Below are 22,329 nucleotides of genomic sequence, written 5' to 3' on the forward strand. Positions count from 1 at the left end.
AATTTGTCCTCCATTCCTTTGTAGGGAGTCAGGCTGCAATCCTAAACCCACAGACCTTGGAAGCAAATCTACTGGATTCAATAGGTACTTCTGCGTAGGCATGACTAGGATTATGCAGCATCCTTAAGTCATCAGATAATAAAGATAACAATATATGAGCGTACCAGAGTAATTCTAAGCATATTTTAATCGGAAGCTTTGCTGTGTTCAATGAGGTTTTACTCCTGCAATAAGGGTGTTTAGGCTTGTAGCCTATATCTATTAGTCTTAAGTGCCAGAAGACTGTGCGTTTGATGTAACAACTCGAACATGGCTACCCCTCTGGAATTTGAGACCTAAAGAAGTTTCTCAGCTTCTGTAATGTGAATGTAAAATTTACACACGCTGCCATGTGCATTTGATTTGAACATTGGCTTTCTTTTCTCACTTCCATTAAAAACATTCAAGGTAGTGAAAAAGCAGTCACACAGAAGGGATGGGAACTGGGGACAGCCGCCTCGCTGCAAATCAGGTGACGGCAAAGTGATTTTTCAAGTGATCATCCCAGGGCTGGCCCTATCATTGGACAGAGTGAGGCCGTTGTCTCAGGCGGCTGATTTGGAGTATCACAAAAAAGGTATCATTAACGTATTCCTTTTTTCTTTCCTTTTTTCCCCGTAAAGGGCATTTAATTTGTTCTGATTGTCCCTGGTGGGACTTTGTTCTACCTTAGGCAGCCAAAATCTCTCAATCGTTCGTAAAATATGTCACACTTTTAATCTTCCTCATCACACTTTGCTCACATTTTAACCAATGTGCTATCCTGCCTGGGTCATAACTGCATGATTTATGCCCTTGCTGTGGAACCATCTGCAAAGAGCCATCTTCAACAGTGGCGTAGCATGGGGGGTGCAGGGGGGGCCGGCCGCACCGGGCACAACATCTGGGGGTTAGGGTTAGGGGGCGCAAATCCACGGGTTAGGGGGCGCAAATTACTTGCCTTGCCCCGGGTGCTGACAACCCACGCTACGCCACTGATCTTCAATCATTATAGCCTGATACAAGAAATCAAACCACTGACTTGCAATTGTTGACGCCTGCATCTTCACCTCCTCCCACCCACAGCATTGCATTTCATTCATTCACGGTAATGCCCTACCTTTTCTCCCAAGAGTTCAAGTTTCTACTCCTCCCCCTGCCACATTTTATTCTCACAACAGCCCCGTGCAGTAGACGTGACAGATAATTATTGACCCGGTTATTTTCATGTCTGAGTGGGTTTCCCCTGCCCTAACCACTATACCACACTGTCTCTCAACTTAAAACCACCCTCCTCTTTGATTTATAACTTCTTGGAAGTCACCCAGTGTGGTGTAGTGGTTAATAGTGGTGGTCTCGTAATTTGGGTAACCGGGTTCGCGTCTCTGCTCCTCCACATGCAGCTGCTGGGTGACCTTGGGCCAGTCACACTTCTTTGAAGTCTCTCAGCCCCACTCACCTCACAGGGTGTTTGTTGTGGGGGAGGAAGGGAGAGGAGAATGTTAGCCGCTTTGAGACTCCTTAAAGGGATTGAAAGGTGGGATATCAAATCCAACCCAGAGCTGCCACTCTCATTTCTAGCTCTGCTAGTCACCTAGCAAAATTGTGATAGAGGCACAATTTGATAACAGGACTTTTCGGCGCTTCCAAATGACCTGTTCATTGAGCATTCACCCTGATTCATTTGCAGGGAGAGTAGGTGATGTTTTGCGTCGCTGTTACCTGCGTCGAACCATAGGTGGAGTGTTCCGGAAGGCCTGCAGATGCCATCTTGGTAGCCAAGGTAACCCCAAAACTAATTGGCAGCTGCTGCAGGAATGAACTCATATATGTCTGTATTCATTTGCTTTGATATGTGCTAATTGGCGTGCTTTGATGCTTTGCTTATCTGTTCACCTTGGGGTGCTACGCTTTTGGCCCAGAGAAGGGAGCTATCTGTAAACTTTGTATAGTTGCCTCATGGGTGAGGTGGACTGATAAGAAGTTCTGGCCAAGCTGGCATAAGATGCTTTTTGTATTTGTAATTAATATATATGCATTTTCATACCCTCCAAGTGTCCATATTTTCCAGGGACAGTCCCGGATTTACACAGACTGTCCTGGTTTCTGAGATTATCCCAGAATGTCCCGGTTTTCCTTAGGACAGAGGTGCCCAGTTTTTTTTTCCCCAAAAAGAGCCAGATTTGATGAAGTGAACATGAGTGAGGACCCACCAAAGATCTTGACCTTTTTTTTAGGATTGAAGTTGTTGAGCTGCTACAGGGGCCAGATTAAACCAACCGGGGGGCCGGATGAGGCCCCCAAAAGGGACTTTGGACATGCCTGCATTAGGCCATCCCTATTTTCACCTGAAAAATTATTTTGGAGGATATAGAGTTCTACTTCTGAGCCAAGGAGATGAGTAACTGTACAGCCTTTAGAAGACATCTGAAGGCAGCTCTGTATAGGGAAGTTTTTAAATGTTTAATATATGTTTTTTTAATATGTTGGCAGCCACTCAGAATGGCTGGGGCAACCCAGTCAGATGGCCGGCGTATTATTATTATTTTATTAGTATTATTAATATGCAACAGGACATCCCTAGGGGGGCGCGGGTGGCACTGTGGGTTAAACCACAGAGCCTAGGACTTCCCGATCAGAAGGTCGGTGGTTCGAATCCCCGCGACGGGGTGAGCTCCCGTTGCTCGGTCCCTGCTCCTGCCAACCTAGCAGTTCGAAAGCACGTCAAAGTGCAAGTAGATGAATAGGTACTGCTCTGGCGGGAAGGTAAACGGCGTTTCCGTGTGCTGCTCTGGTTCACCAGAAGCGGCTTAGTCATGCTGGCCACATGACCCGGAAGCTGTACGCCGGCTCCCTCGGCCAATAAAGGAAGATGAGTGCCGCAACCCCAGAGTCGGTCACGACTGGACCTAATGGTCAGGGGTCCCTTTACCTTTACCTAGGACATCTCTATTTTCATTGGAGAAATGTTGAAGTGTGTGCATTTGCCTAGGTGACGATCTCTCATTGTGTCCATTGTGCATCTGTAAAGGCCGTGGGGCTCTGCAGGCTGTGCTGCAAGTTTGCTCTTTCTTATAATAAGGCACTAGAATTGATCTCCCCAACATTTTTGACACCCTTCTTCAATATCCCTGCACCAAACCACACCCACAAGCCCTCCTTTGGGCTGGTGGATCAGGCCACCCCCCCACACACTTGCTACTCCATTTCCCCCCTACTTTCCTTACGGGAAAAAGACTGATCTTTTTTGGGGGGGGTGGAGAGTGGGTTTCTCACGCAGGACCTGCCAATGAACTGTAATGGAGCAACCTGAATCTGCCGGCATCTGACTGACTTCCACGCAGAAACAGCAACAGTCTGGAAGTGCTCTTGGCTGTTAGCTGTGGTAGGGAAGAGAATCTGAGCTGCGTGTTTATAATTCTGCCTTCTGATCAAGATAGCTAAATGTCACCCCCAAGTAGCTTATATATTGCCTCTGCACTACAAAGACTGTTTGAACCCCTGTTAGAAGGTTTTTTTATTTGAGGTTGGTGGGGATGGGATAGCTCAGTCGGCGGAGCATGAGACTCTGAGTTATGGGTTCGAGTCCTGAATCGCAAGGGGTTGGACTAGATGACCCACAGGGTCCCTTCCAACTTTATGATTCTATGGTTATTATTGATAATAATAATAATATATGTGCTATGCTAGGGAGTCTCAGCAGGACATGGCTGGTTTCAGAATGCTTTTGCCTATCTCTGGGCCCCAAGTCCAACCTTTTCTTGCCTTTTGGGAGCCAGAATAACCCCCGACATCCCTCTTCCCTGGGCTGGGTCCTCCTGGCACGGAAAGGCACTGCGCTTTTGTCATGACAACAAAGCCAGCTGCTCCCTTTCAGCACCTCACTTCAAACGGGGCCGAGCAAATCCCAGACCTGTCTCTCCCTGGCTTTTGTTAGCATGAATAGGCGGCCTTGTCTGACTCAAAGAAGAGGACAGAGACACAAGCAATTATCTGCAATGGGCTTCTCCAGTTACCCAGGACAATATCGAAGGGAGGAAAAAAGACATAGTCCTCGCCTCCCCTTCGCTTCTCCGAAAACGGTTTCGTTCCAGGTGGAAACAAAACCTGCTGGAAAGAGGGTTTTAATAATAATAATAATAATAATAATAATAATAATAATAATAATTAATAATAATAATGAAAGGCTTCAAAGGAGGCCTACTCGATGCTTTCTTTTGAATCACCTTTCTACATTCAAAAACCAGAATGTCCCACACAGAGAAGTTTGTGAAAAGAACTTTCTGACACCCAAGGGGAAAGCCAGCTCGGTTTTTTTTTGCATAAACTGACTACTTTGGTTTGTGGATACAGAAGGGGCTACAAAGACCCTTGAGCCGATCCCTAATTCAAAGGCAAAGCCATACGCTGCCCAGCTTAACTACAGCTCAGTCAAGAATTTGCCACAACAAGAACAGGTGCAGACCCTTCAAATGTCCCTAATTTCCAGGGACAGCCCCAGTTTATAAAAGCCGCCCCGGTTGTGATTTCACCCCGGAATGTCCCGCTTTTCCTTAGGACATCCCTATTTTCATCAGAGAAATGTTGGAGGGTATAGAGCTATGCGACCCCTTGAGCCAAGGAAATAAGTAAGTATACAACTTTTAGAAGACATCTGAAGGCAGCCCTGTATAGGGAAGGTTTATTTTATGTTTTATTATGTTTTTCTATATGTTGGAAGGTTGCCCAGAGTGGCTGGGTATATCTAACCCAGTCCGATGGGTGGGGTATAAATCATAAAATTATTAGTATGGTTATGGAATAGGACATCCCTGTTTGGGAGAAAAGTGATGACAAACCTAGACAGCATCTTAAAAAGCAGAGACATCACCTTGCCGACAAAGGTCCATATAGTTAAAGCTATGGTTTTCCCAGTAGTGATTTATGGAAGTGAGAGCTGGACCAGAAAGAAGGCTGATCGCCGAAGAATTGATGCTTTTGAATTATGGTGCTGGAAGAGACACTTGAGAGTCCCATGGACTGCAAGAAGATCAAACCTATCCATTTTGAAGGAAATTAGCCCTGAGTGCTCACTGGAAGGACAGATCCTGAAGCTGAGGCCCTGATACTTTGGCCACCTCATGAGAAGAGAAGACTCCCTGGAAAAGACCCTGATGTTGGGAAAGATGGAGGGCACAAGGAGAAGGGGATGACAGAGGACGAGATGGTTAGACAGTGTTCTCGAAGCTATGAACATGAGTTTGACCAAACTGCGGGAAGCAGTGGAAGACAGGAGTGCCTGGCGTGCTCTGGTCCATGGGGTCACGAAGAGTCGGACCCAACTAAACAACAACAACAATTTTCATCAGAGAAATGTTGGAGGGTATGCTGAATGTTATGGGAGCGGGGACAACAGAAAATGTTAGAATGGAATAGAGTGGCTGCACTCCTGACACACCACGCTGCAACATTTTATTGTAGGTCCCACATCCCTTCTATAAAACCAGCAGACATTTGTCATATAGACACTCCTGAGGGCCCTGAACTCAAGCAAAACAATAAAATAAAAATAAATCCCACCAAAGTCTTCCCAAATGAATTTTTATTGGGTACAAGTCCAATTCTCTCCCAACGTTTCACAGATGCTAATATTTGGGGCAGAGAATAATATCCCGATTTCAAAACAAACATTGCTTTACGAGCCTCATTGCCTCTGCTATTAAGTGTTGAAGGCTCTTGTCTGGCTGGCAGGCATATTCTTTTACTCTGCAGTCTTTCCCCCTACTTTTGGTGAAAGATAGTAGAATAACATGTTACCTACAGGCCTTGTGCTCATATGCTGTCATGTCGCCTTTTGTACATGTATGCGCATGCTTACATCTGTGTTAGGCGTGTCCACCCACACAAAGATTTAGGACACAATCCTTTCCTTTAATTACACTAGCTGAGGAGCTGCAAGACAGGGTGCGGAACCACCTTTTTTTAATGCCCAAAAGCCACATTCCCTTCTATGCAACTTTGCAAGGCCCTGGATAGCTAAGTTGGTTAGAGCGTGGTGCTGATAATGCCAAGGTTTGCAGGTATGATTCCGGTATGAGACACCTGCATATTCCTGCATCACAGCGAGTTGGACTACATGATCCTGTTATAAGAAAAACTGCTCCCTTTCCCTTATGGGGTATTCCAGAGTCCTTAAGTGGATTCCCTATTGGTAGGAGAAAATAACAGAGGCCAGTGGTACCTCAGGTTACAGATGCTTCAGGTTACAGACACTTCAGGTTACAGACTCCGCTAACCCAAAAATAGTACCTCAGGTTAAGAACTTTACCTCAGGATGAGAACAGAAATCGTGCAGCGGCAGCGGGAGGCCCCATTTGCTAAAGTGGTACCTCAGGTTAAGAGCAGTTTCAGGTTAAGAATGGACCTCCAGGACGAATTAAGTTCTTAATCCGAGGTACCAGTGTATTGAGAAGCAAAGCGGCTAGTAAGCCTGGTCTTTATTAAAGGAAACAAACTGTTGTAACAGAGTCCCCGCTCACCACACGCAGGAGGGAGGAGGAACCCAGAACAATGGTGCACAAGCTCTTATATAGATTTTTGAAATTGCCTACCCTGTAGCCCAAGACCACCCCCCAAAACATCATACATACATCACAGAAGGAGGCGGTCTACTGCAGAAATCATGTCTGCCGGGATACCTGATAATGGTCACTGATTGCATTACCTGGGCAGCCTGGCCATTCTTTTGTGATGGTTAATACTTTGGTTCCTGACTCCAGGTCACAGGCTCACCCTGTTCATACACAAATATGCCCTTGAGACAGGATTTGCAAGCAAAAAGACAACGGGAAGGCTTTTCCCATTTGCCTCCCTTACTGCAGAGGAATATTTGAGGTCCCTGGGAGAGTCAAAATGCCATCAGGTTTGCTCTCCCTTACTATTTCAGACACATGGCTCATATATTTAGATATGTGTGCATTTATGAATATTTATTCTATGTTTGAGACCTTAAAATTCTTATAACACAACTCTACAATTCTATGATTCTGAGAAGGGGCAGAAACAGCAGCAAATGTCTCCCCCCCCCCTCTTTTGTACAGTAGGCTTGTTTCTATGCGCAACTGAAGTATCCTTCTCTAACCTCCATCCAGGGAAGCAAGAAACATTCTCAGAGTTTGAGGGCAAATTTCAGCTGGGCAAAAACATGCCAGGAGGGTGAAATGTAGGGCCAGTGAAGAGTGCAGCCTGGAGAGAGTTTCAAGGGCCACATGGAGTGGCCCAGGGGCCGCATTCAGATCCTAGGCCTGCAGCCCCCCATCGCCGCTAGAGGATATGGCGAATGTTGCACCAGTGTAGTTTTGCTGCCGTATCTCTCTCGCTCTTTGGCGTATTTGCAGTGTGCGACTGCTTTACTCGCTTCTAGAAATCTGGAGAGGGAGCTAAACCCTAGAGAATAACAATTAAAGCAAATCACACCAACATAAATTTAAGAAGACATCTCCCCCCCCACCCCACCCTGCAAAGGGGTAGGTGCAGAAGTAGGGATAGTGATAGCGTAGGGACGGGTGTCAGGAAATAGGGACTGTCCCTGGAAATTCGGGACCACTGTAGGATTTGAACTCAATGCCACCTTGACATTCTGCCTATAATGGTGGAAAGAGTTAACGCCCCCAAAGAAAAGGACACAAGCAAATCATATGCAAGCTAAGGGGGAAAGCCTCTCCTCCTGACCCCAGCAAGCCATAAATGAGAATCTGAATACAAATTAGAAGATGGGGGTATGGGGAGTGTTTGCCAAACATCTTTGCAAGAGAATATTCATAACTGGCTTCTTTTGCCTTTGCTATGATTTATGTGATGCCTCCCACCCCCACCCCGAGCCAAGGAGAGACAACCATTTGGGACTCATCTACATTTGTAAAGATAAAGCGCTTTGTATGCGTTATAACACTGTGACACCAGATGTCACTGTGGAACCCCATTTTTTCGCCAATGAGATTTCCCTTTTATCTGACTTGCTTCTTTGATGTGTCTAGACCAGGCATGGGCAAACTCAGGCCTCCAGATGTTTTGGGACTACAACTCCCATCATCCCTAGCTAACAGGACCCCAGGGGTCAGGGATGATGGGAGTTGTAGTCCCAAAACATCTGGAGGCCCGAGTTTGCCCATGCCTGGTCTAGATCCAGGGAAGTTTTAAAAAAATGCTTAATGTTTTATTATGCTTTTTATATATGTTGGAAGCCTCCCAGAGTGGCTGGGGCAGCCCAGTCAGATGGATGGCGTACAAGTAATAAAATTACTATTCACATCGTCTCTTTGCCATTCATGTGGATGGTATATAGTGGAATATATTGCTATCAGTGCAGTAGTCCTGATAGTGTAGGAAGCCCTTTACAATTCTGCTTGTAGTTTACTGTGGAAAAACAATGATTAATAGCATGCCAAAAACTGCCCATCTGGAAACAGCCTGTTTGAAGTTGTGGAAAGGCATCTCTGAGCTCTGATGCAAAAGGTGATGGTGTCTTTTGTGCTAGGATGAAGGAAATATTGCAGCTGGTAGCATTTCAAACACCCTGTTTAGTATTTCGACATGCCAGCACGCACCAGGACTTAAACCTCCGTGGGTGTAGCCAGAGGGCGACAGGGGGCAGCTGCCCCCCCAATCAAGTAAATAAAAAAAAAATACTTAACTAACGGACCGATCGCATCACAGCTAGCTCAGTTCTTTCCCCTTCCAATAAAAGTCCTGCCCCCCCCCCAATTCCTGGCTATTGCCCATGATAACCTCCATTGTATCAGACAGAGAAGTGCTGATATTGCAGCAGAATCCCGTTTTCAGGCGAGTTATTGTCTGGCAATACATTTTAACTGTATTTAGTTATTTAATAAAGTTTATACACTACTTGCTAGTAAAGAAGAAGAAGAAGAAGAAGAAGAAGAAGAAGAAGAAGAAGAAGAAGAAAACTCTTATTTATTTATTATTTAGATATCACATTCGTGACTATTTTTTCTCACCAAATCGTGTGTATCTGAAGGCACTTCCAGACTACCCTTATTTTTGGGTAGAATTCAATCACATACAGTACCAACTAGCTCGGTTTGCGCCATTAAAGTTGATTTTGAGCTTTTTGTGCTTCACTCCCTGCCCTCTCAAAAGGAACTTTTTGCACGAAGGAACTAGATGGGTAAATGCTTTGGAAAGGGTGGGAGAATAACACTTGCAAATGAATCAGAATGAATGCTCAGGAAATAATAGCTGATGTTTCCTAACTAAGCTCCTGCAAACAAAATTCAGGGCGAATGTTCAACGTACAGCTCATCTCGACGTGACCTAAATACTATACAGGTCAGGATTTCAAAACTTCGTATGTGTCAGCGGCCAGAGAGCTGAGGCGGTCCTTGAGGTATTGTGGTCCTGAGCCGTTTAAGGTTTCATAGGTCAAAACCAGCACTTTGAATTGGGCCCAGAAACTAATTGACGGCCAGTGCAGTCAGACCAGGATCAACCTGGCTGCTGAATTCTGCACCAGCTGAAGTTTCCAAACCAACTTTGTATAACTCGTTGCAGTCAGTAATCTATCCTAGAGGTTAAAAGAACTGCAACTCAGTGCAGTGGTACCTCGGTTTTCGAATGTCTCCGTTGACGAACGTTTCGGAACTTGGATCGCCGTAAACCTGGAAGTAAATGCTTCCGTTTTCGAACGCACCTCAGAAGTAGAACTTCCAAGGCGGCTTCCTGTTTGAGTTTTCCGTTTTGAGGCTTCCGTATTGAGTTTTCAGTTGTTTCGGAACTCGAATGGTCTTCTGGAATGGATTACATTCGAAAACTGAGGTACCACTGCTTGAGCTTGCTTTTCCCTCCTCAATCCCATTCTTTTTTCCTCATTCGTTATATCCTTTTAGATTATAAGCCTGAAGGCAGGGACTATACCTTAATACTGGTTTGCCAGCAAGCCACTTGAGGCTTTGGGGCTAAAGGGCAGGGAATGGATGCTGTACACAATTTAAAAAATAGGTGGCGCTGTGGTCTAAACTACAGAGCCTAGGGCTTGCCGATCGGAAGGTCGGCGGTTCGAATCCCTGTGACATGGTGAACTCCTGTTGCTCGGACCCTGCTCCTGCCAACCTAGCAGTTCGAAAGCACATCAAAGTGCAAGTAGATAAATAGGTACCACTCCGGCGGGAAGGTAAACGGCGTTTCTGTGCGCTGCTCTGGTTCGCCAGAAGCGGCTTAGTCATGCTGGCCACATGACCCGGAAAACTGCGGACAAATGCTGTCTCCCTTGGCCAGGAAAGCGAGATAAGCGCCGCCGCAACCCCAGAGTCGTTCACGACTGGACTTAACTGTCAGGGTCCTTTACCTTTACCTTTAATATTGGATAACTTTGGCAGAAAATTTTCATGGTCTCCGGCCTGGTGTCCCTAACCACTTGCTACCCTCCTCCTGCAAAAGAACTCAGGATTGTTGGCTTGGCACACCCTGTTCCATTCAAGTTTGAATCCCTGCCTCCCTCCGTTTTGTCTCAAGCACAAACAGAAACACACTATTTGGACAAAGAATGTGAAATAATGGGTCAAATCATATGTTTTTAAGGGGTTTACTGGGGGGGGGAGGGGGGAAGGATGAATGAACCAATCAAGATCATTGCTGAGGTGGGAGGGAGAGGAAATTGCGGGGGGTGGGGGGGCTTGTCCCACATTTGGTAAATATTAGTGCCCTAATCCGCCAGTGCACAGCCATATGAACAATTCTTTTATTGTTCATTTTGCCCTTTTAAAAAACCATTTTCCAAATTAATAAAAGGGATGCTGGGAATGAATGTGCTTGAAGGGATATGTTTGCGAGGGCTTTGAAGTCTTCCCTTCCAGCCCTCTTAGATGGATGGATAGACGACTGGATGGATGAGGAAAAGGGAGGAACAGAGCAGGCAAGTAAATTAAAAATAACTGATGGCCTGGTTGTAACATCTGCTGAGCAAGCGAGAGAAACCCGATAACTCTTGAGCCCTTTTGTAATTCACAGGGACCAAAGAAATGCAAAAAAAGAGAGAGCAAAAGACCCCATGTTACATTTGTAAAAAGGTAAAGGACCCCTGACAGTTAAGTCCACTCACGAATGACTCTGGGATTGCAGCACTCATCTCGCTTTACAGGCTAAGGGAGCCAACATTTGTCCGCAGACAGTTTTTCCTGGTCATGTGGCCAGCATGACTAAGCCACTTCTGGCGAAACCAGAGCAGCGCATGGAAACGCCGTTTACCTTCCCGCCGGAGTGGTACCTATTTATCTACTTGCACTTTGACGTGCTTTCGAACTGCTAGGTTGGCAGGAGCTGGGACTGAAGAACAGGAGCTCACACTGTCATGGGGATTCGAACCACTGACCTTCTGATCGGCAAGCCCTAGGCTCACAGCACCACATTTGTACCTCACAAATAGATGGATGGATGGATAGATAGATATGGGGGAAATGGATGGAGGGAAACTGGGGGAAGGAGGAGAGAATGGGTGTGAACAATGAGGACTAGGGCCTTGCACAGAAGTAAGTACATAGGAAATGGCCTTATATCACCGGCCCATCCAGCTCAGTTTTGTCAATATACCGACTGCTGCTAGGCTTTCTGACTGTGGTTTCTCAGTTTGACCTGGAGATGTCAGGGACTGCGTTCATAACCTGAGTGTAGGGGAGTCAGGGAGAAAGAGGAGGAAGGCTCGTTCAGCATAGGCAGATAGACAGATGGACAGATGGATCTCTGTGTGAGCATGCATTTGGACTGCTCGGTCAAAATGAAAATTGCAACAGCAGCCAATCCAGTATGCACGATAAGTGACATCTGTTGCCGCCTGTAGGACAAGGCTATTTCCCAGAAATAAGGGAAGCCTGTTAAAATGATTGCATAGTCCCCCTGCCTTAAGAAGCATGGGGTGGGTGGTGATTCAGATAGGGTTGCCATATTTCAAAAAGTGAAAATCCAAACACAAGAGTTGAGCTTTTTCTTCTTCCTCCCAAAATCTCAAAATAAAATAAAATGAATTTCTGAGATATTTTAAAGGAAATTTGCCAAAATCTACACTTCCCGGATTTTCCCGGACATTTAAGCAATTTCTGCCAAAACGCTGTTCACGAGGGCTGAATCCTGGCTACGTCCAGGAAATTCCGGAGGCACATATGAGGAAGGTGGATGGGTGGATGGACCAACAAGTAGAAAGGACTTAAGTGGTGTAGTAAGCTGCTGATCAGAAGGTCGGTGGTTCGAATCCCCACGACGGGGAGAGCTCCTGTTGCTCTGTCCTAGCTCCTGCCAACCTAGCAGTTTGAAAGCACGTCAAAGTGCAAGTAGATAAATAGGTACCGCTCTGGTGGGAAGGTAAATGGCGTTTCCATGCGCTGCTCTGGTTCGCCAGAAGCAGCTTAGTCATGCTGGCCACATGACCCGGAAGCTGTACGCCGGCTCCCTCGACCAATAAAGCAAGATGAGCGTCACAACTCCAGAGTCGTCTGCAACTGGACCTAATGGTCAGGGGTCCCTTTACCTTTACCTACCCTCCTATACCTGCACCACCATGGTGAGCGAAAATGTTGTGTCTGTGTGTTTGCCATTAAGTCTGTTCCCGCCCCCCTTTTTTCTGAGTCTATATGTGCAGAACCACCAAGTCTCCCTATTTTCCAGGGACAGTCCTGGATTCATAGAAGCCGTCCCAGTTTCTGATTTGATCCCGGAATGTCCCACTTTTCTTTAGGACATTCTTGTTTTCACTGGAGGGTATGGAGTTCTGCGCGACCCCCGAGCCAAGTAACTATACAACCTTTAGAAGACATCTTTAGAAGGCAGCCCTGGATAGGGAAGGTGGGTTTTTTTCCTTCAGTGTTTAATGTTTTATTTTTTAAAAAAATATATATTGGAAGCCACCCAGAGTGGCAGGGGCAAGATGGGTGTGGTATAATGATAAATAAATATCTTTGCTCGAACACCCTTGAGCATTTTGGTTACTGATTTATTTAAGGCATTTAAATACCTCCCATCGTGCTGTTTATCCCAAGGTGGTTTGCAATGGAAATGAAAGCAAATGAACGTTATGCAATAAATTGATATCTAAACAGCACATTTATTTGTTTAACAGGCGTTTAAAATGCTTTTTAAGGCAAAATTGCCTCCCAAAGTGGTTTACAACCACATACAAATAAAATCTCCATAAAATACAACAATAAAACCATTTAAAACAGTTAAAATATCAATATTTATCCCATAAACATACATAACAGGATATCATACAATTTCTATTATTTATTATATTTTTAAGTCACCCTTCCATCCATAACCTATAATCTAACTCTGAAAAACAAATAATACAATGGGATAGTAAGGAGAGCAGCAGTGAAAATGCGATTCCCAGTGTTTAAAATACAGTAGCCTTCCAGTACCTAAAACACAAGCTGTTAGAAAGCCGGGAAAATAAAAAGTACCTAAAACTGATGCCTAAAAGATAATTGCTGTTGTGTATTATTATTACTATTATTAGCAACTATCAAATTATGTGGCTTTACAGAGTAACACGAAGAACAGCAACAACAAAAAAGGGTTTCTGACACACAATATAATTAATATAAATCTCATTACACGAGGCAGTCAGTATGTTACTTTCATAGCATGCAATTACCACAAAAAGACCGGTTCCCATATTGCTATTGAATTATCTCTCTCAGCAGCTCCAGACAACTTGTTTATTCAGCATCCACCCTGATCGTTTGCACTGAGCTTATGCAGAGTTTGGATTGTGTTGGGACTTTATTTTTCATTCATTTGTTCTTATTTGCTCATGAGGCAGATATATGACAATGAGCATTCACCCTGATCTGCTTGTGAGAAGTTGACACATCTTCCTGTTAATTGTTTGTCCCATCCCACACTTTCCAGTACAGTGGTACCTTGGGTTAAGTACTTAATTCGTTCTGGAGGTCCGTTCTTAACCTGAAACTGTTCTTAACCTGAAGCATCACTTTAGCTAATGGGGCCTCCTGCTGCTGTTGCGTCACTGGAGCACAATTTCTGTTCTCATCCTGAAGCAAAATTCTTAACCCGAGGTAATATTTCTGGGTTAGCGGAGTCTGTAACCTGAAGCATATGTAACCTGAAGCGTATGTAACCTGAGGTACCACTGTACATCTCTCTGTCACTTTCCTAATCAGGAAAAAAAATCTGAGTGTTTTTTTAAAAAAAGTGAATTTGTTGTGCTAGGGCAACAGAGTGAACAAACCTAAATTTCTGGAATCCTTCCTGCAAATTACTGACAGACTAGAGATGCACCACCACCTCTCTTGATTCAATTGCATGGTCTCCTGGATTACAATTGCTCCAACAGGCAGAAGAAAATCCTTAAATGGTTCTCAGAAATTTTCAAGTGGCCCCTGGAGAAAAAAGTTTGGGACCCACTGCTTTATAGAGAGCAGCTCATTTTCCTTTCTATGCAGAAGCACAGAGAGAGGATAGACGGCTCTGTGATATCCTGCCATTCCTCCAGCAAACGTAATTGTCACACTACTCTTTTCTCATTACTATTTCAATTCCTTACTTTTTAGCTGAGTCACAGAATCGCATAATTATAGAGTTGGAAGAGACCCCAGGGGTCATCTAGTCCAACCCCCTGCAATACAGGGATCCTGCCCACAACCGTCCCTGAGTGGGCTCAAACCACCAACCTTCTTGACTTCCCTCCACTCCCCCTCTTGGCTTCATTGTTTAACACTTATTCATGCACTTCCATAAAACCTTATATTCTTAATAATCCAATTTTAAACCTTCTTCATCTTAATACAAGTGAATTTTAAAAGTTATACTAATGTAAAAAAAAACCTACATAAATTTATGTGTGATTTTTTTACTGTTTTTTATTTTACTTTTTTAATAATGCTGTTGTTGTTTTTTGGGAAAATTAATAAATTGTTATATGTATAAAAAAGAACCACCAACCTTCTAGTTAGCAGCTGGATGCACTGACCCATTTTACCACAGACAGGGTAAATTATAGGTATGTGCAATTATAAAGCTGGTCATCTTACTGTTATATCTGCATATACTGCTTTGATTAATGCCAAATTGACTTTTGTGTGTACCTCCATAATATTTATTGGAACGAGGGAAAGTAGGCATAATGTTTATATTAGCTAAACAGCACTAGGTTGAGATTTTACAAGTGATTACTGCTGTCTTTGATTTCTCTTCTCCTCAACCCATTATGAATAAACTAAATCTAATTGTCCATAGTAGTCAGATATTCTGAACTATGAAAGGTGAAATGTCAGAGGTCCTAACTTGCCAGGCCTGGGTGGCAGTGCTTGACTAAATGAACCTCCTGGCTTTTAAGGGCTTCCGTTCTCTCTGAAGGAAGGCAAGGCCATCGCCACAAAGAAGGGGGCAATGGGTGCTCTTTTAGCAGGTAATGCAAACCATCTTCTTCCAAGCCCAGAGGCATCGGGGAGACAAGTGGGAGGGTACAACAGCAGCAAGAATACTCATTGCAAAGTATTGGAAGAAACATGATTTACCCACTCTGGAAGAATGGCAGATGAAGGTGATTGACTACATGGAATTGGCAGAAATGACTGGCAGAATCCGAGACCAGGGAGAAGAGTTGGTGAAAGAAGACTGGAAGAAATTTAAAGACTATTTACAGAAATATTGTAAAATTAATGAATGTTAGAAGGATGTTGGATAGAAACTAAGGGGTTTCCAGCTGTAATGCTTTAGGAGATACGAAAAAAAAAGGTTTACAAATGGGTAAAAGCTTAATGGTAAGGATTTGCTGAACTAACAAATTGAAGTGGAATACAAAGAAGGGAGGTATGAGGAGGTCTGGGGAAATAAGCATAAGGAAGATATGTTATGGAAAATTATTTGTTTTTTAACTGTTTTTATGTTGTATTTTGTTTCTTTTTATTTTATTTTTTTCATTGTTATATTTTAAAAAACTTTAATAAATATCTTTTGGGGGGGGAAAGAGAGAGAGACAAGTGGGAGGGAACAGGAAATACGGTTGACAATGCTATACATCCTGACCCTAGGTTTGCCCTCCTGCAACATTTGGTTATACAGTGGTACCTCGGGTTAAGAAATTAATTCATTCTGGAGGTCCGTTCTTAACCTGAAACTTTCTTAACCTGAGGTACCACTTTAAGTAATAGGGCCTCGTGCTGCCGCCGCGCGATTTCTGTTCTCATCCTGAAGCAAAGTTCTTAACCCGAGGTACTAGTTCTAGGTTAGCGGAGTCTGTAACCTGAAGCGTCTGTAACCTGAAGCGTCTGTAACCCAAGGTACCACTGTACTGTAGATACCATCCTTAAGGCTCATAATACCTTTCAATTAAAGGGACACGGGTGGCACTATGGTCTAAACCACTGAGCCTCTTGGGCTTGCTGATCAGATGGTCGGCGGTTCAAATCCCCCAACAGGGTGAGCTCCTATTGCTCTGTCCCAGCTCCTGCCAACCTAGCAGTTTGAAAGCACACCAGTGCAAGTCGATAAATAAGTCGATAAATGGGGAAGGTAAATGGCATTTCCGTGCACTCTGGTTTCCGTCATGGTGTTCTGTTGCACCACAAGCGGTTTAGTCATGCTGGCCACATGACCGGGAAAGGTGTCTGTGGACAAACACCGGCTCCCTCGGCCTGAAAGCAAGATGAGCGCTCGTTGCAACCCCATAGTCACCTTTGACTGGACTTAACCGTCCAGGGGTCCTTTACCCTTTTTTTTTTTTTAACCTTTCAATTGCAATACAGTGGTACCTCGGGTTGAGTAGTACTTAATTCATTCCGTACTTAACCTGAAACTGTTCTTAACCTGAAACACCACTTTAGCTAATGGTGCCTCCTGTTGCTGCCGCGCCGTCGGCACACAATTTCTCTTCTCATCCTGAAGCAAAGTTCTTAACCTGAAGCACTATTTCTGGGTTAGCGGAGTCTGTAACCTGAAGCGTATGTAACCTGAAGCATATGTAGCCTGAGGTACCACTGTAATGAGGAATTCAGTAATGTTTCCCTAAAACATTTTGTACGGAACCTCCAAATACTGCAATCATACCAAAAGGGATCTTATTATGCAGGCGAGTCCCCATTTACATGGGGGGTGACTGTCCTTGGGGATCCGGACATCTTCCATTCTGTGGATACGACCAAGCCAGTGTAGAGGTTGCTGAGACAGGATTTGCGAACGTGCTGGGAATGTGGGCTTGAGAGAGAGCACATCTTTGCCAGCCTTTTGCCTGTTGACGCCTCCTTCAAGTCTGGTAGGCAGGGGATGGAGGAGGCTGCTCCCGTTTCAAGCTATCCTCCGTGAAGCAGGTGTGGATTTCGGATTGACCTGACTTTCCCTGCCACTGCCAAATTATTTAATACCTGACATCTGATAGGAGCAAAACAGAGAGAGCGTGGAGGAAGCGAGAGGTGAAGAATCCAGATGGCATTGAAGAGAGAGGCCGGAGTATCAAAAAGGAGGGCGCTGGGACTGTGGGAAGAAGAACTGGCGATCATCAAAGGGACACGCCAGGGAGAAGACGCTTTGCCATGGCCCCCACCACATCCCTGGCAGAGATCACGAGGAAGGTGCCCTAATGATCATTAAAGGGGTGTGCTGGCAGGAAGGTCCCTTCAACACTGAGGGGGCCAGACCCCCTGCCCACAAATATTTAGGAAGTTAAAACACCTGACTCTCAGCACCTTTAGCAAATGACAGCTCCCAGAATCCTTTGGGGGAAAGCTGTGACTGTTTCTAGTGGTATGCCGTAAATATGTGGTGTGTATGTGGCCTGACTGAAAAATGCACAGGGAAGTGCCATTATGCTCGAGAGCTTTCTCCACTGCCCAAAAGAGAGGCACACTCCTCCTGCGAAATGCAGAAGGGATAGGCAAGAACATAGCCTTGTTGGCCTAGTGTAATAATAATAATTGCTTTTGAATTATGGTGCTGGAGGAGTCCCATGGACTGCAAGAAGATCAAACCTATCAATTCTGAAGGAAATCAGCCCTGAGTGCTCACTGGAAGGACAGATCGTGAAGCTGAGGCTCCAATACTTCAGCCACCTCATGAGAAGAGAAGACTCCCTGGAAAAGACCCTGATGTTGGGAAAGATGGAGGGCACAAGGAGAAGGGGACAGCAGAGGACGAGATGGTTGGATGGTGTTCTTGAAGCTACCAGCATGAGTTTGACCAAACTGCGGGAGGCAGTGGGAGACAGGAGTGCCTGGTGTGCTCTGGTCCATGGGGTCACGAAGAGTTGGACACGACCAAACAACTAAACAACAACAACAATTTATTATTTATGCCCCGCCCATCTTTCTGGGTTTCCCTATCCACTCTGAGCAGCCTCCAACCGAATATTAAAAACAACACAGCGTCAGACATTAAAAACTTCCCTAAACAGGGTCGCCTTCAGTTGTCTTTTAAAAGTAAAATAGTTGTTCATTGCCTTGACATCTGCTGGGAGGGTGTTCCACAGGGTGGGCACCACTACCGAAAAGGCCCTCTGCCTGGTCCCCTGTAACCTCACTTCTCGCAGCGAGGGAACCGCCAGAAGGCCCTCGGCGCTGGACCTCGGCTCGGAAACATACTGGGAGCTATGCTTAGTTGTTTCGTCCTGCTGCTAATCTAGTCGTCTTTCCCACACGCAATCCATCACAGAGACACCCGATGATGTAAATCACATTAGCACTCCTGCGTGTGGTGAAGTTCCCTCAGTGTACATTTCTTCTTGTCTAATGGCCTGTGGAAGCACAGCTTCCCGGTGGTTTGTTTGAAACAGACCCAGTAGCCACCTGGGAAATGACCTTATAAAGACGTTCCAGAGGAGAACGTGTGTGAGTCTGATGCGTCTGACAAAGCAAACGCTACAATAAATTAGTTAGCCTTTAAGATGCTGCAATACTTGAGCCTGAAAACAGTTGCTGAATGGGGTTAGGCCAGATGTTGTTTCCCCCCCTCTCATGTCTTTCAAAAAGCGATTGGTGCCTTCGCTTGTCGTAAATGAGTCGTACAACACACCCAGATGACGAAAACCGATAGCCTGTGAAAGAGGATAATGGATATGGCAGCGTTCGGTTTATTAGCAACCTTAATGTTTGTTCAGGCGTACCCTGATATTTTATAGCCATCGCTGATATTTTATAGGAAGATTCACTGGTTATCTTGAAATACATTGTGTATGCTAGTAGGCCATGTTAGCGCATTTTGGCCTGATTGTTCTTATTCTTTTCCAGCTGCTAAGTAAAGCTTTTCTCTCTGTTTACTTATGTTTCAAATAAAGTAAGACTGTGTTTAAAGGCTGGCTGGGCTATACATTGTGCTCTCTCCGAACTGCAACACAGTTATGCTGCACATTTTAGAGCTTCAAGAATACGCCATCGTTTTCAGCACTGTGTTGAGGTCCACTTCTGGATTGCTTTCGAATTTGTCATCATTTCGAGGGAGGGATTCGAGAGCACAAACCAGAAACTTGGGTTTCTGCAGTTAAGGTGGATGAAAGGGCTCTGTGGCCTAGCACAACAAAGCCAATTTTAAAAAGAGCCAGGGTTATTGCGGTTTGGAAGTGTGGGGGGAATGAATGACCACTAACAGGAAGTTGTGTGAATACCTCACAAGCTTACGTATCTACTCATTGCATCTTTCCTCCCCATGTTATCCTTGCAATAACTACCCTGTTGTTAGGGTAGGCTAAGGCACTGTGAGTGGCCCAAGGTTACCCAGAAAGTTTCAGGGCTGAGCAAGGATTTGAACCAGAGTGGATTTGATTTAAATCAAATCGATTTAAATCACAATTTAAATCACTAGTCATTAAGACTTGATTTAAATCACTAGTCAGTAAGACTTGATTTAAATCATTTTTTTTTTTTTTTTACAGAAAGACTCATTCTTGCTGGTATAATCTCAATATTTACAACCAGATGAAGGTTTCATTTTTGAAATAATAAATTTTCAGAGTAGTTTTTACAGTTATATCAAAAATTGCTGATTTGGTTATAGTATTAGAAATACAAAGGCAGGTAATTATGAAATTATTGTTTATATTTGGACAACTTTTCTGCTGTACTTTATTGGAAGGAGAAAAAAAAATCATATCCTTAATAACAATTTAAACTATTTATTTAACTAAAACAATAACGTTATAGCATATGTATCCATGTTTGTTAACTAATGTGGTTAAACGATTAAAAAACACACACCTTAGACTGAGTTTTAGCACACATGAAAAACTTAAAACAAATCCTTATTTCCTGATGAATAGCCTCTGGACTATAATGTAACTTAAATAGAAAACTATCTTTATAAAGATTTTTCCTCCAAAAGCATTTTATTTTCAAAAATCCGATTTAAATAAAAAAAATCTGATTTAAATAATAATAAAAAATTAAATTGCCTGGTGGCAAGAGCTGGGAAGGGATATAAGGTCAGCATTTTCCCTTCAGCTCTTTGCCACAGTAACACGTTCTCTGCCTTGCTGCGTTTGACTCCTTGCTTCCTGACCCTCGGACTCCTGACTTTGTGACTCCTTGCTTCCTGACCCTCGGACCCCTGACTTTGTGACTCCCGGCTCTCTGACCCTCAGACTCTTTTGGCTTTCTGACTCCTGGCTTCTGGACTCCTGTTCCTGCTCCCACCCCGTCATTTTGCCCCCAGTCCCGACGTCCCCAGCCAGGACTTTGATCGCCTGTGAACCAGACCGTGACAGATTGTTCATCTAGCATAGGTAGGCAAGCTAAGACCCGGGGGGCGGATCTGGCCCAATCACCTTCTAAATCCAGCCCCCGGACGGTCCAGGAATCAGCGTGTTTTTACATGAGTAGAAGGTGTGCTTTTATTTAAAATGCATCTCTGGGTCATTTGTGGGGCATAGGAATTCATTCATTCCTCCCCCCTTCAAAAAAAAAAGTCCGCCCCCCCCCCCAAGGTCTGAGGGACAGTGGAACAGCCCCCTGCTGAAAAAGTTTGCTGACTCCTAATCTTAGAGCAACAAAGTGTATTAATCCACTTGGATGGAATTACTCCCACAAATGACTAGACTTGTAAGTGGTCGGCACTGTGGTTACATATAGAAATAAATGGAGCAGCGTGAAACTATGAGCTGCAGGGGGCAGCAGGGAGAAAGAAAACAAGGGACACAGACAGGCTGCAAAAAGGTTTGCTGGGCAGCTTAATGCGTTACATCACATTTGAGCCACCCCCATTCAACTCATTACTGAAATGTTCCTTTTTGCCAAGGAGCTGTACGAGGAGTGAACACATGTATTCCTTCTCAGGGGAGGGAATCTCTTCTGTCTCCCCACTTTTCCACCCAGATGTGCCCCTGCCTTGCTGCCCTGCTTGCCTAATTTCCTGTTTTCCCCAGATGCTGAAAAGATGCTTTATGGGGGGTGGAAAGTGGGGGAATCTTGCTCCTAATCCCAGATTGACACTTGTTTTCTAACTAATAGGATCAAAAACAGACCAGAGAACTAGATCTGGAAGGGGAAATGTACAGCGGGAGGGTGCCCAACCCAGGGATCACCTTTTCCTAGGACCATTAAAATAGAAAGGTTTTTGGGTTCCAACTCTCTGCAAGCTTGCTTATATATTGTTGTTGAAGAAAAAAAAGGGGCTTTTTGATGTTTCGTTTCATCATTATTCAACGTGCTTTAATTGAAAGCAGAATCTAAAATAATTCACACCAGGCTAACCTAGACAGCATCTTAAAAAGCAGAGACATGACCTTGCTGACAAAGGTCCGTATAGTTAAAGCTATGGTTTTCCCAGTAGTGATGTATGGAAGTGAGAGCTGGACCATAAAGAAGGCTGATCGCCGAAGAATTGATGCTTTTGAATTATGGTGCTGGAGGAGACTCTTGAGAGTCCCATGGACTGCTAGAAGATCAAACACATCCATTCTTAAGGAAATCAGCCCTGAGTGCTCACTGGAAGGGCAGATCCTGAAGCTGAGACTCCAATACTTCAGCCACCTCATGAGAAGAGAAGACTCCCTGGAAAAGACCCTGATGTTGGGAAAGATGGAGAAGGAGAAGGGGACGACAGAGGACGAGATGGTTGGACCGTGTTCTCGAAGCTACCAACGTGAGTTTGACCAAGCTGCAGGAGGCAGTGGAAGACAGGAGTCCCTGGTGTACTCTGGTCCATGGGGTCATGAAGAGTCGGACACGACTAAACGACTAAACAACAACAACCCGAAAGACCACCTGCCCCCTGTATAGAGCTGTAGTTTGCAATCGGGTGTTGGGAATTGTAGCTCAGTGAGGGGTAAACTAGCATTCTTTGGAGGGGAAGTCATGGGCTTTAAATATATGGTATGTATGT

This window comes from Podarcis liolepis, assembly GCF_965112155.1.
Source record: "Podarcis liolepis genome assembly, chromosome: 13".
Taxonomy (NCBI): Eukaryota; Metazoa; Chordata; class Lepidosauria; order Squamata; family Lacertidae; genus Podarcis; species Podarcis liolepis.